This window comes from Atta colombica, unplaced genomic scaffold, assembly GCF_001594045.1.
Source record: "Atta colombica isolate Treedump-2 unplaced genomic scaffold, Acol1.0 scaffold252, whole genome shotgun sequence".
Taxonomy (NCBI): Eukaryota; Metazoa; Arthropoda; class Insecta; order Hymenoptera; family Formicidae; genus Atta; species Atta colombica.
The window spans coordinates 1,420,580-1,433,454 of NW_017259351.1; the positions used below are offsets into that span (position 1 = coordinate 1,420,580).

Sequence of the window (12,875 nt, forward strand, 5' to 3'; positions counted from 1 at the left end):
TATTTATTTTATTAATAAAATGTTAATAAAATGGCATAAATATTGAGTACCATCATTTTATTACAAAAGTAGCATTCCGTGTTTACATTTGTTCGTCACTATATATACTGTATGTTATGTACGCCGATTCGAAAAACTTTTAATGAGACACTTACGATACTTTGTATGATGAAGCCTTTAAAAGCACTTTTATATATATTGTATAGAAAAAAATGATAAACGAACATCATTCACATTTGCAATATATGTATCTAACTATCTAATATTACAGATATAGTTTAGTTATTTTACCTTATTGTTGTGTGATCCAAAAAATCACAAATCTAATTACATTATTCGACAAAAGAAATCTCTTTTTAGACCATAAACCAGACAAGATAATTCTTATAGTTGCAAAAAAAACCGTTAATATAATTGTTTATTTATGTGTATAATCATCAATTTCATCATCATCATCAATCATTTTTTTTTAAATTAAGCTTAAAAAGAGCAAAAAAGTATTTTTTTATATCTTTGAATTAAAATAGCTTCAAAATGTATTGTAATAGAGCAATTCTGCAGAATCGTTTTCTATACTAAAAGATCAATAAAATTAACTATTGTATTGGCTTTATGCAAAAATTGGCGATCAAAAATAAGTTAAATAAAATAAAAATTACGTTAGTTTCCTTTCCTCATGGTCTTGATAATAAAATAACATATTATACCGAGTGTTTCGGATCACTTCTTTATCTTCTCAGGATAAGGTCTAATCGTAAAAGTGTTCAGACAAAAGTTATAGGGTTTAAAAAGATGTTTATTGATCTTATCAGTTTGACCTCAGATGATATCGCCAAGATCACATCCATTTTTTTAAATGTGGTTTTTAAAAGCATTTATGTAAAAAAGGTATAAATAGCAAATAATCGTTACTTCACTCGCATTTGTGATATACGTGTCTATCGATACAGTTCAATTATATTATTTTATTGTTGCAACCCAAAAAGTCACAATAGACTTAATTACTGAAAGATACACGCATGTTAAAAATTTATTAATTTGCACAACTTATTGCATGCTATAAGCAAACACAATAGACTTAATTACTGAAAGACACACACATGTTAAAAATTTATTAATTTGCACAACTTATTGCATGTTATAAGCAAATGCAATTTGTTGCGAAAAACCAAAGTGGAACATTAAAATCTTGAAATCCTTTGTTACAATAAAAATAGAGAAACACCGAATGCGTCGTTTTTTTGCAACAATCTGTTAATTTTTATGATTCAAGCAACATTTTACTGTAACATTTTCGCTGCAACTTAGAAGACTATAATCGCAGATAAAACAAAATAATAATTCTGCTGATATAATAATTACAAAATATATTTAATTAAAAAATCTGTGCAATAATTCTCTTGAAACTCGAAATTTTAATTCTTGAGACAGATTCGTCCATCCAAAACAGTGAGTCTCATTTTGTACTTTGAGCGGCAAAGCGTTATTGTATACATACAGCTATATTGTATATATACAGCTATCCATGATAAAAAAATGGAACATTCTTTGTTTGCCATGCTAATTCTGTCAACAGCGATTGTGTTTGGACTCAAAATAAATGTTGTTCATAAATGGAAATATTGTGAATATGAATGGAAAAGTGAGCAGCAGAAGAAAGACGTGATAAATTCTTGCACTTATGACCCTTCTATGTGTGTGTTAATCGATGAAGAAGGTTAGTTGATACCAAATTATTCTTAAAAAAGTTATAAAAGTTTTATTAAAAAATATGAATATTTTTATTAGCGAAAGTTATAATTATAAAATTTGACTAATATCTATTGTATATAGTCACTTTAAGATTTTTACTTTTTATTATACATTCTCTCTCTCTCTCTCTCTCTCTCTCTCTCTCTCTCTCTCTCTCTCTCTCTCTTCAATATTGTTAATGAAATGATATCATCTTATTGCTACAAAAACTTGCGGAATGAATATATATTTTAGCACACAAATTTCGTTCACAAACAAAATTTTTATAGATGGTAGAGTATTCGTTACTGCGCGAAGAGAATTAGGTCCTGGTGCACCTGCTACTCTGGCAACAGTAATTCATAAGGACCAGGAAGTCCACTTTTGCGTCCAGATTGGAGTTAGCATAATAGTAGTTGTATATGTAATGATATTATGAACGTTTACCAAGTGCATGTAAGTAATATCATTTTTTCAAGTAGCGTTACATCATACATGCACATATTATATATTTTTAGATATTTAGATATTATTATTTAAATGTCCATGTGTTTTTTACCTACATACTAGAGATATATTCAAATACGAATAGAAGCAAGTAAGATTCAATTCTATTCGGATTCATATTCTTATGATTTAAATCTGAACTATTTGAAAATTTCTAATTTAATTGTAAGAGGTTTGAACATGTATTGACAATCTTATATATACATATTAAAAATATATATATATTTCATATATTAAAAATTTTTTTCATTACTTTCGTTATATATTTACTATATATTAAAATTCAATTTATTAGGTGTACAACTTTGCTTCCGCCGTTTTTTTCCGAAATTCGAGGCTTTATTGTAAAAAACTGGTTATACATTTATGATTCAAAGTATTGTCCATCGCTGGCCACTACTTTCTCTCATCTTTCGGGTAGCATACGAATCCCGCGTCGAAAAAACTGGTCATCTTTTGAGGCTATCCATAAATCGATCCAATTTTTTACTTCTTCATAAGACCGGAAGTGCTGGTCAGCCGTGTGCCATTGATCGAAAACAAGTGATAGTCAGAGAAAGCAACGTCTGGAGAATACGGCGGGTGAGGTAGGACTTCGCATTTCAACGTTTCCAAGTATGTCTTGACCACTTTCGCAACATGGGGTCGAGCATTGTCATGTTACAAAATCACTTTACCGTGTCTCTCGTTGCATTGCGGCCGTTTGTCTTTCAATGCTCGGCTCAAACGCATCAATTGCGTTCGATACTGCCTGTGATTGTTTCAGTCGGTTTTAACAGTTCATAATACACTACGCCGAGCTGGTTCCACCAAATACAGAGCATGACGTTGGACGTCAAAATCACCGTTCTTGAAGCAATGAAACCACTCACGACACGTCCTTTCACTAATAGCGGCCTCACCATAAGTATTTGAGAGCATTCGATGAGCCTCAGCCGCAGATTTCTTCATATTGAAGCAAAAAATTAAAACCTCCCGCAAATGACGAGAATTTGGCTTGTAAACTGACATTTTCAATCGAGAATAACTTTATGATGCAGACACAAATCGACTAATATTTCTATGGGGTTATGTTGACAGATTTATTGTATGACGTCTATGATCTATTTATTTCGACCACCACTTACCGCTAAAGCCATTTATAGGAAAACGGCGAAAGCAAAGTTGTACACCTAATAACAATTACGTTGTTCTTAATTAAAAATTGTTTCAATAATTCAATCCGGTTCGATTTAAATTCGAACAGAAATTAAATTAAATTTCGAAAGAAATTAAATTTGATTCGATTTGATTAAACATTAAAAAATCTTAATACGCACTTCTCTACTACATATCTACACAATGATTAGCTTGATGCAGAAAATACAAGAAATTGAATTTTTACTTTCACTTCAGATTCAACGCAATCATGTCATTCTAAATAACGGCAAAATCGGATTCGATCAAATTTGTAATCCAAAACTGATGACCTTTAATTTAAAGAATGATACACTAGTTAAAATAATTTACATCCCACTTGACATTACGACTAATCGAACAGGTGCTGGACATTTAGCAACACCTATTGTTTATTATCCTAAAATATATAAGCGAATTTCCTGGAAATGATTGTGAGAACATCTTCTTTTACAATAATAATATACTTCATTATAATCACAGTACGATAAACTTTCAGAATAAAATTATTTCAGTCATATTTATCAAAACATAAATTAATCAAAAGTTAACGAGTAAATCCTGATTTTTTTAAATGTTAGTATATATAAAATGTTAGTATATATAAAACAAGATGTAATCTATTAAATTTTTGTTTATATTACTTACTCATTTATTTCACTTACTTTCTCATTTATTTCATTTTTTGTTACTAAATGTTGCTTATATTAGGCAAAAATATAAAATATAAAAATATAAAATGGTATATATGGTTAAGCGACCGATATGTATTCAGTAACTCTCCCTTCTGCAATTTAAATGATTTAACACACATAAATATATATATAGATATTTATAGCTGATCCAAGGTTCCGGTTTTTAATAATTTATGACTCATTTAAAAAAAGTATATGCAGAATCGAATCTGATTTCATGAAATCAGCTGATGTTATTGTCTCTATAACAGATCAAAATTTTACGTATACAGATGGTATTTTGAGTTTGACAGGTCTTGGCGATGGCAAGTACTTGCTTCTTAATGAACATTATTTTGATATTTATTTTATTAACAGTAAATATTATTTATATTATTTTATTATGAACATCATTTTATTATGAATTATCTATTATGAATTTTTGTATCATTCATAATTTTTTTGTTCAATACACTATGTAAAAAAATTAAAGGAATGGGATCACCCTTATTTTATTCTACCTTTCAAAAATGGGAAGAGAGCGCAAAAAATGATTATGATGAGATGATTCAAAAACTTGAAGTCTCTACTTTTCAACTCAATGCTCTAGATAAAGATCTGACTGAATTTTTATGAACATATACGGATACAAATACATTCGTTAAATCTATATATTTTAATATTATTAAATCTACATATTTTAATATTATTAAATCTACATATTTTATTATTTGTACAAACTTGGCAAAGTTCCATAATGAATTAAAAATTACGCACTAACATAGTTTATATCTTTCAAAAAAGTGAACTTTTATCTTTGATTTGCATATTTATTGATTATTATGCAATTTTCTTCATTGAGCTATTCGACATTGAAGCAAAAAGCATTTTTTTAACCTACTCATAAAAAAAGAGAGAAATAGCGCTCGATTGAAAACAAATAGAAAGATTTAGATTTTCTTTTTAAGCTGCATATCATTTTGTTTTTCAATATAAAGAAATTTTTCTTATGTAAACTTCGTTTAAATGTGGCACTAAAAATTCAATATTGGTTCATACATTTACCATACGTTGCTCTTCATTAGATAAATTTTCCAGTAAAAACGCTATTTTTCCGCTTAACAAGTAAACTGAATGCTAAGATAACTGATTGTGCTCCTTGTCAATATTTCCTATTCAAGAACAGTAACGTCACGTGCACGTCATGTACATATAACATTGCGTATGCAGCAAACATCAAATATCCATAACAAATATTTTGATATTATCATCAAGGATGGCTGCCACAATGCCCGTCTCTTTTTCATTTGAGCAATCTAATACATTTATGTACGCAACTACCAGTAAAACTTAGAAAATCTTATCTTCAAATAAAAATTTCATTAATTCCTATGACATTTTCATATTGCATTATAAATATTTTAGATCTTTGTCATACTTCTTTATCAGAAAATAAAATCTATAAAATAAAAATAAAGACACTATTAAAATGTCCAAATAAAAAAGAAGCTAACAAAAATAGTAAACTTGTGAAAAGAATTGCAAACCCAATATTAATATTCAGAATATGTCTGTACTAGATATTTATATGTCATCTATATTAGACATCTATAGTCATCTATACTAGATATTATGTCTATACTAGACATTTATAAAAAGTTTGATGAAAATATAATAAGATATCCAAATATAATTGTTATTTATTATCAATCGATAAATTATTCTGAATTGTATTAACAATTGTTGTATCTAATAATTGTTACTATTATTTTAATGCTGTAAAATAAAATATTAATTTGAAGGTGATACTTGCGCAAGATGATAATGTGCAATTCAAAAATTGCAAATTATATTTGGGCTGAAATATTCAAGCTACTGGAACCAGTTAATGTATTTTTCAGATAAATATCAGCATTTCGTTTTTGGTATAGTGAACCTTAACGAAATACATTTCCACTATATGGAAATGGATTTAGCAGACATACACGAAAAAATAGATTTATTTTCTAAAATCAAGACTACAAAGTCTTTGTTTTCAATATTTTAATTTTTATGTATTAGGTGTACAACTTTGCTTTCGCCGTTTTCCTATAAATGGCTTTAGCGGTAAGTGGTGGTCGAAATAAATAGATCATAGACGTCATACAATAAACTTGGATATCTGTCAACATAACCCCATAGAAACATTAGTCGATTTGTGTCTGCATCATAAAATTATTCTCGATTGAAAATGTCAGTTTACGAGCCAAATTCTCGTCGTTTGCAGGAGGTTTTAATTTTTTGCTTCAATATGAAGAAATCTGCGGCTGAGGCTCATCGAATGCTCTCAAATACTTATGGTGAGGCCGCTATTAGTGAAAGAACGTGTCGTGAGTGGTTTCAAGAACGGTGATTTTGACGTCCAAGGTCATGCTCTGTATTTGGTGGGACCAGCTCGGCGTAGTGTATTATGAACTGTTAAAACCGACTGAAACAATCACAGGCGATCGGTATCGAACGCAATTGATGCGTTTGAGCCGAGCATTGAAAGACAAACGGCCGCAATACAACGAGAGACACGATAAAGTGATTTTGCAGCATGACAATGCTCGACCCCGTGTTGCGAAAGTGGTCAAGACATACTTGGAAACGTTGAAATGGGAAGTCCTACCCCACCCGCCGTATTCTCCAGACGTTGCTCCCTCTGACTATCACTTGTTTCGATCAATGGCACACGGCCTGGCTGATCAGCACTTCCGTCTTATGAAGAAGTAAAAAATTGGATCGATTCGTGGATAGCCTCAAAAGATGACCAGTTTTTTCGATGCGGGATTCGTACGCTATCCGAAAGATGGGAGAAAGTAGTGGCCAGCGATGGACAATACTTTGAATCATAAATGTATAACCAGTTTTTTAGAATAAAGCCTCGAATTTCGGAAAAAAAACGGCGGAAGCAAAGTTGTACACCTAATAGGTTTAAATTTACATAATGATTTAAATTTACATAAAATGCTTATTATACAATTCAGATGAAACAAAAAAAATATTTTTACGATTATAAAAAAAAGTTGCAACATGATTTCATACAGATATATTTATTCTTTTATTGACAAATGTTTACGGTTTAATTAATTGACGTCAAGCAAAAGACGTCATCAGCAAATAATAAACTACTTTGAAGGAGTTATGTAAAATACATATAATCTTGATCTAATGCTATTTTCTGAATATAATCTCATAAAAACGAATTATTTCGAAATAATAAATAAATAGCATAATAGCATAATATATATTAATAACATGACAAATTGCCATTTCACAAACATGTAGATATTAAAGCTCCAGAAGCTAAGATAAAACAAAGATTATAAATGTTTTTATATAATATTTTTCGATATTTTTTATTAACGTTTTTTTTAAATGCTAGTGATATTAGATTTAATCATCATACAGATCATACAGATCGTTATCACACATGCTAACTGATGTTATAAAATTCGAATCTTTCGTAAGCGTAAATTCAAGCATGAGCGAGTTCGGAAACAATACAAAGGAAAGTCGGAAACCCGGCGAAGAAAGCAATCGTCGCGCAATTCAGGGAGGAAAGGAAAACGCCGGAAGTGAACAGGACACGGAAGTGGTGGTTCTCGCTCCAAATTCCGCTCGTTCACAAGCAAAGAGAAAATCCAGGATGGTGGTTTTGTATTCATCGAGATGATCTTGAGATAGCTCGCCAAAGAAAATTGCAAGAAAATTGTTAGTAGATTTTCTATTTTTTCCCTGCCGTTTTCTTCACAAATAAACCGAAAGGAATCGGAAAATACCGGATAATCGCGATTAATCCGAAGCAATCTAACGTAAAAAATCATATGTAACAAGCACTTTTTTCTTTCTTCTAATGGAGATTTTCTATCATTCCAAACGCTTTGCTAATATAGAATAGTTTCAAAACTTTTTCATTGTCCGTTTTATCATGAGTTATCAATACTATAATGAATTTGCACAATTTTCTTTTCATCAAAATTTTATAAAAGATTTTCAATTCTTACAATCTTCGTCAATTTCAAATATCAATGCGTTAGTTTTAATATTTTAAATCATTTAAAACTTAATTTAAGTTCGTTGAAATATAAAAAATTATTTTATTATTCATTGATGTCATTCAAGATTAATTTATCACAAAGGTTTTTAATATAAAATGATTAATAATAAAATTTTTCAACATCCAAAGATAAATACGTTCACTTTATATCAATTATATGATGTGCTATAAATAACAAATTTTATTCAATTAAAAACAATATTTTAAAAAGATATTTCCCAATTATAAGAAATGTGTGGCATATTAATGCAATACAGCATTCATATGCAATAAATTAAACAATTTGACTTCAATACCACAAATTCTGTTCCTAGAATTTTACGGTTTTGTGCTTTAATAAAATTACTGTCAGAATTATTCATATCAATCATAATCAGAATTATATATAAGAATCCAATAAACGGTTTTATTTCTTTCCGAGATTTATCTCTTTAATCATACGTTTTTCATCTTACTCGGCATTTTCTTTCGTAATTTCGCGAAAAGTAGGTTGAATACAAGCTGCAATCATCTCGGAATCGTTTTGGAATGATTGCACCATCTGACTCTATGGCTCTGATTACACAGATGTTCGCAAATATAAATATGAGATACAACGAAAGTAAACCGCATTATCTCCTATCATTAACGAAAATTTCGTCCGAATTATAAAATACTTATATATGTATTTGTGGGGTAAGGTGTAAAACTTAAGCTTTAAATCGTAAGAAATCAATCATAGTTACTAGAGAAAGGTTTTTTCGATTTAAAGAAATATTTCTTTGCTATACAAGCAATGATTTTCAAATCATAATTTGAACGTCATTTCTTGAATTTGAATATAATTTCTTTAAATCAAATAAATTTTATTTTATTTTTAAAAAATGTTTAAATCAAAGAAATGACATTCACAAATCAAAGAAATTTTTTCTTTGATTGTATAGCAAAGAAACATTTCTTTAAAACGAAAAAAACCTTTTTTCTGGGTGTTGATTATTCTCTTCAAATTTGATTGTGATTTGACAATTTTGTACGGTTTAAAGTTTAAAGCTTAAATTTTATAAAATTTAAAATTTAAATAAAATTTCATTGACATTTACATCGTTTATAATCTCGTTATAAATGTCATTTAGGAAGCAATTTCCACAATAAATAGTATTGACAGTAGTTCTATATCTAAAATAGAATAATGCCAACATTTAAACTTAACCGTAAAATGTTGTCAATTTAGAAACAGGACAGAGATATTTATTGTTTTAAATGTGATATGAGTTGCCTATATAATCCTCCTATATAATTAATGAGTAAATAATATCTAAGATATATAAGACGATAAGATGTGATTTCCAAAAAACTGAAATGTACTTACTAATGAAATGAATTGCACATTATATCGTATCATCTTATATAAATATATTATTTACGCACTAACCGCGAAGATTTATATAGGCAATTTATACTTAATTTATTCTTGAAGCCACAAATTATTTTTATTTTAAATGTTTTTTAATCAATATTTCTGTTTGCTTTGCAACAGAAATGCAATATTGATTTACGCAATGATATTGTCGTTTTAGTCAAAATATTGTCAATACAATTATAAATTTGTAAGTTTAAATTTTCATTTGCAGAATTTTTCTTTTTTTGTCCCAATAATAACTTTTAACAAACATAAAAGATCCAAGCATAAAAGAACTAAATTATTTAACAATGAATGTTCATGCATAAATATTCGTACATTTTAGTATAATACGTGTAAAACGAAAAAGTTGCTTAATTTTTGCAAAATGATGAGCAGTCAATTTAAGGTAATTGAAAGTAATGTATAGCTATGACGAACAAAATTCTCAGTGGATTTTAAAAGCAATAGAGAAGTAGAGAACACACTTCTGAAATTGACGGATTACAAAGGGAAAAGCACAAAGGACCACAGTGTTTTACACAGAAGCTACGCCGCAAACTACATGCAAACTGCTCGCAAAAGTTAAATAATGAGAATAAACAGAAAAATATGACCGTCCAAGAACATACTGCAAATTTTATTTTGTTAAAAAACATGATCTTTTCCGTTCTCATTTTTACATATCTCATAATGACTGATTTAAAATGTAAAATTATTTCAAAACAAAAAAGCGTTCTCATCATTATATCACAAGCACAGTCGACAAAAGTAAAAGAGCTTTATTCATAATAGATTATTAATGTTATTTACAGAAGTCTCGAGCATTTCAGAAAATTTAGATTTCAAAATTAACAGATCGTTTCTTACGCACTTCGCGACACAATAAAAGTGCTTTCGTACAATCAAAATTAGTCAAAAGCTAATCACTCCTAAAAATAATTAAACTTTCATTCTATACATTCATGCATTTAAAGATAAAAAAGAAAAAATGCCCAAAAGAGTTATTCACGATACAAAACCTTTAAAAACATAAAAGAACATTACTAAACATACTGTTTAGTTCAAATCATCAAGAAAGATTTTTTCTTTATCTAGAAAAAGAGAGTTTTAACTAAATGGAGAATGGATTTTCACCATTTCTCTATCCGTGTTTTAGCTAGAAGTAAATAGAGTATAACGAGTGTAATTACAAGAGTTATTCATTAATGAGGACGTCGCGTCGCTTCGTTGCTCTAAAAGCGTGACAGCATCGCGACAAAGTTTCGTTAAAAAGAGACCCAAGCAACGGAAGATATTTTTATTATACACGGTTGGGCGAATCGTCCATCCGCGCAATGCAACCTTCATAAACCATTGCCAACCATCGCTGCCACGATGCACAGTAACGATAACTCGTGGGTGTTCTGGCGTTTCGTTGCAGGCTAGCTCGTTGTGCGAGTCGTTCGCGGCCGTTTGCATGAAATTATCGTGGGCGCTTAGAAGTTTTACCGCTGGGATACAAAAAGCGACGGTGTACTAACAAGTGCGCCACGCTAACTTGCGGCCAACTCGATGGTTTGTTTTCCACAGAGGGTATCTCTCCAGTGATTATCATTGTTTCTGTTGATAGTGAGTTTGTCAACCAATTTAAAACGAACTTTTTGTTAATTCATTTATAACTTCTTAACCGTAAACATGAACTATTTCAATACTAAATATATATAAGTAGAGTATAGTTTTTAAATAGAGAAAATTTATTTAAACTTACACGAAGAAAATATTAGGATATAAAATAAAACATTCTTTTTTTAATATTTAATTAAAAAACAAAGACATAACACATTATAATATATAACTATAATACAATATATATACAATATATAACTTATAAGTATAAAAATTACTATAAAAGGTTATATTTTAAAATTTGCTACGAAAAAAATTTATAAGATTCATATAATAATAATGTTTATTATGTAATTTGTCAATTTTTTTTTTAATAAATTAATATTGCAATGTTATTCGTATGTGAATTCCTAGATAAATTATACAGATAAGAATTATAATATTGAATTAATTTCGTATCGAAGCCAATTTCGAAACTCTTTCAGTTTAATATTTTGACTGCCAAACTAATTTTAGCTTAATATAAATGAGTTTAATATAAAAATTTAGTGTATTATTTTAATATTTTTAATTTTTTAAATATTTTAATATAATTTGTATTAAGATAAGATTTAATTAAAAATATTATTAAGCATCAAAATTCACTTTGACTGAATATAGCCAATATCTTTGCTTATTTTTGTTGATTACTCCTTGATCAATTTTACTTATTAATTTAAATTCAATCAAGTAATTTGTCGCGAACACAAATTGCAGAGTAACGGTGAGACTCGGTACATAGAAAGTATAAAAAGGTGCGCTTGTAAATGAGCGGCAGAAACTTTAGCAATTAATTTTGTATCTGAGTGCACTTTATTTTACTGCGCGATACTTAATTCACGAATGGCAGCGCCGAGATAAGGATTGTTTGCGTTTAGAGCGGGAATGCATTACCATGTACAAACACATGCGGGATACTTCCGTATGCGCGGTGCACTTGAGAAGAGTAGAAAGAAAGAAGGATTGAGAAAACGTATCGATTTTCAAATCCATCCTAAAGCGAAAACAGAGAAAAATAAATATAGAAATATACAAACCGCAATATTCAATAACTATATATTTAGTAAACTGTAATATGGCGATCGATAACCGGATATATTTTATGTATGGATAACAAACAAAACGAGATATTTTATATCAAATTTAAAAATAAAGCGATATTTGTGTCAAGAGACACGATTTAACAAAGCATTTCAGCTACAATACACTGAATAGTAAAAATAATAAATGTCATTATTTTTAATAAAAATTTATTATTTTTACTATTCAGCGCGGTCGAAAAATGTAACTTGAAATTTACCGATCTGTTACAGCGAACGCGTTAAATAGTCTCAGTGCTTTGCGATATAATAGTTAATTACTGCCAGCAAGCACGAAGTTCCTTTGTCCTACAACTCTCGTTTTCCACAATCGCAACTAAATTTACCAGATTCTCATTGCCGGTGGAGTTTCTGCCGTCGACGAATTGCGTGACGTACAATTTGCAAGTAGAAACTCCATCTTCGCGTTAGCGATACGGTGACATGGTCCAGATAGCATACTTAACCCAGCAGTCTCTAAACTGAAATAAATTTCAAAGCCAATAAATTTCATCGCAAAGCCAGATAACGAGATAAAATGAAGAATGTGTCTATTTCGATTGAAAATATTTTTAGAGGCTACTTGTTAATATATATATATA

At 29.3% G+C, this 12,875-nt stretch overlaps 1 protein-coding gene and 1 pseudogene across 2 annotated transcripts in view; both read left to right on the plus strand.

Moving 5' to 3' along the window:
• Window positions 1-12,875, plus strand: part of LOC108688995 — a 156,217-nt gene that overhangs the window by 47,825 nt on the left and 95,517 nt on the right. The gene's annotated exons all lie outside the window — the stretch shown is intronic.
• LOC108688990 overlaps window positions 1,537-12,875 on the plus strand; it is a 29,091-nt pseudogene continuing 17,752 nt past the window's right edge.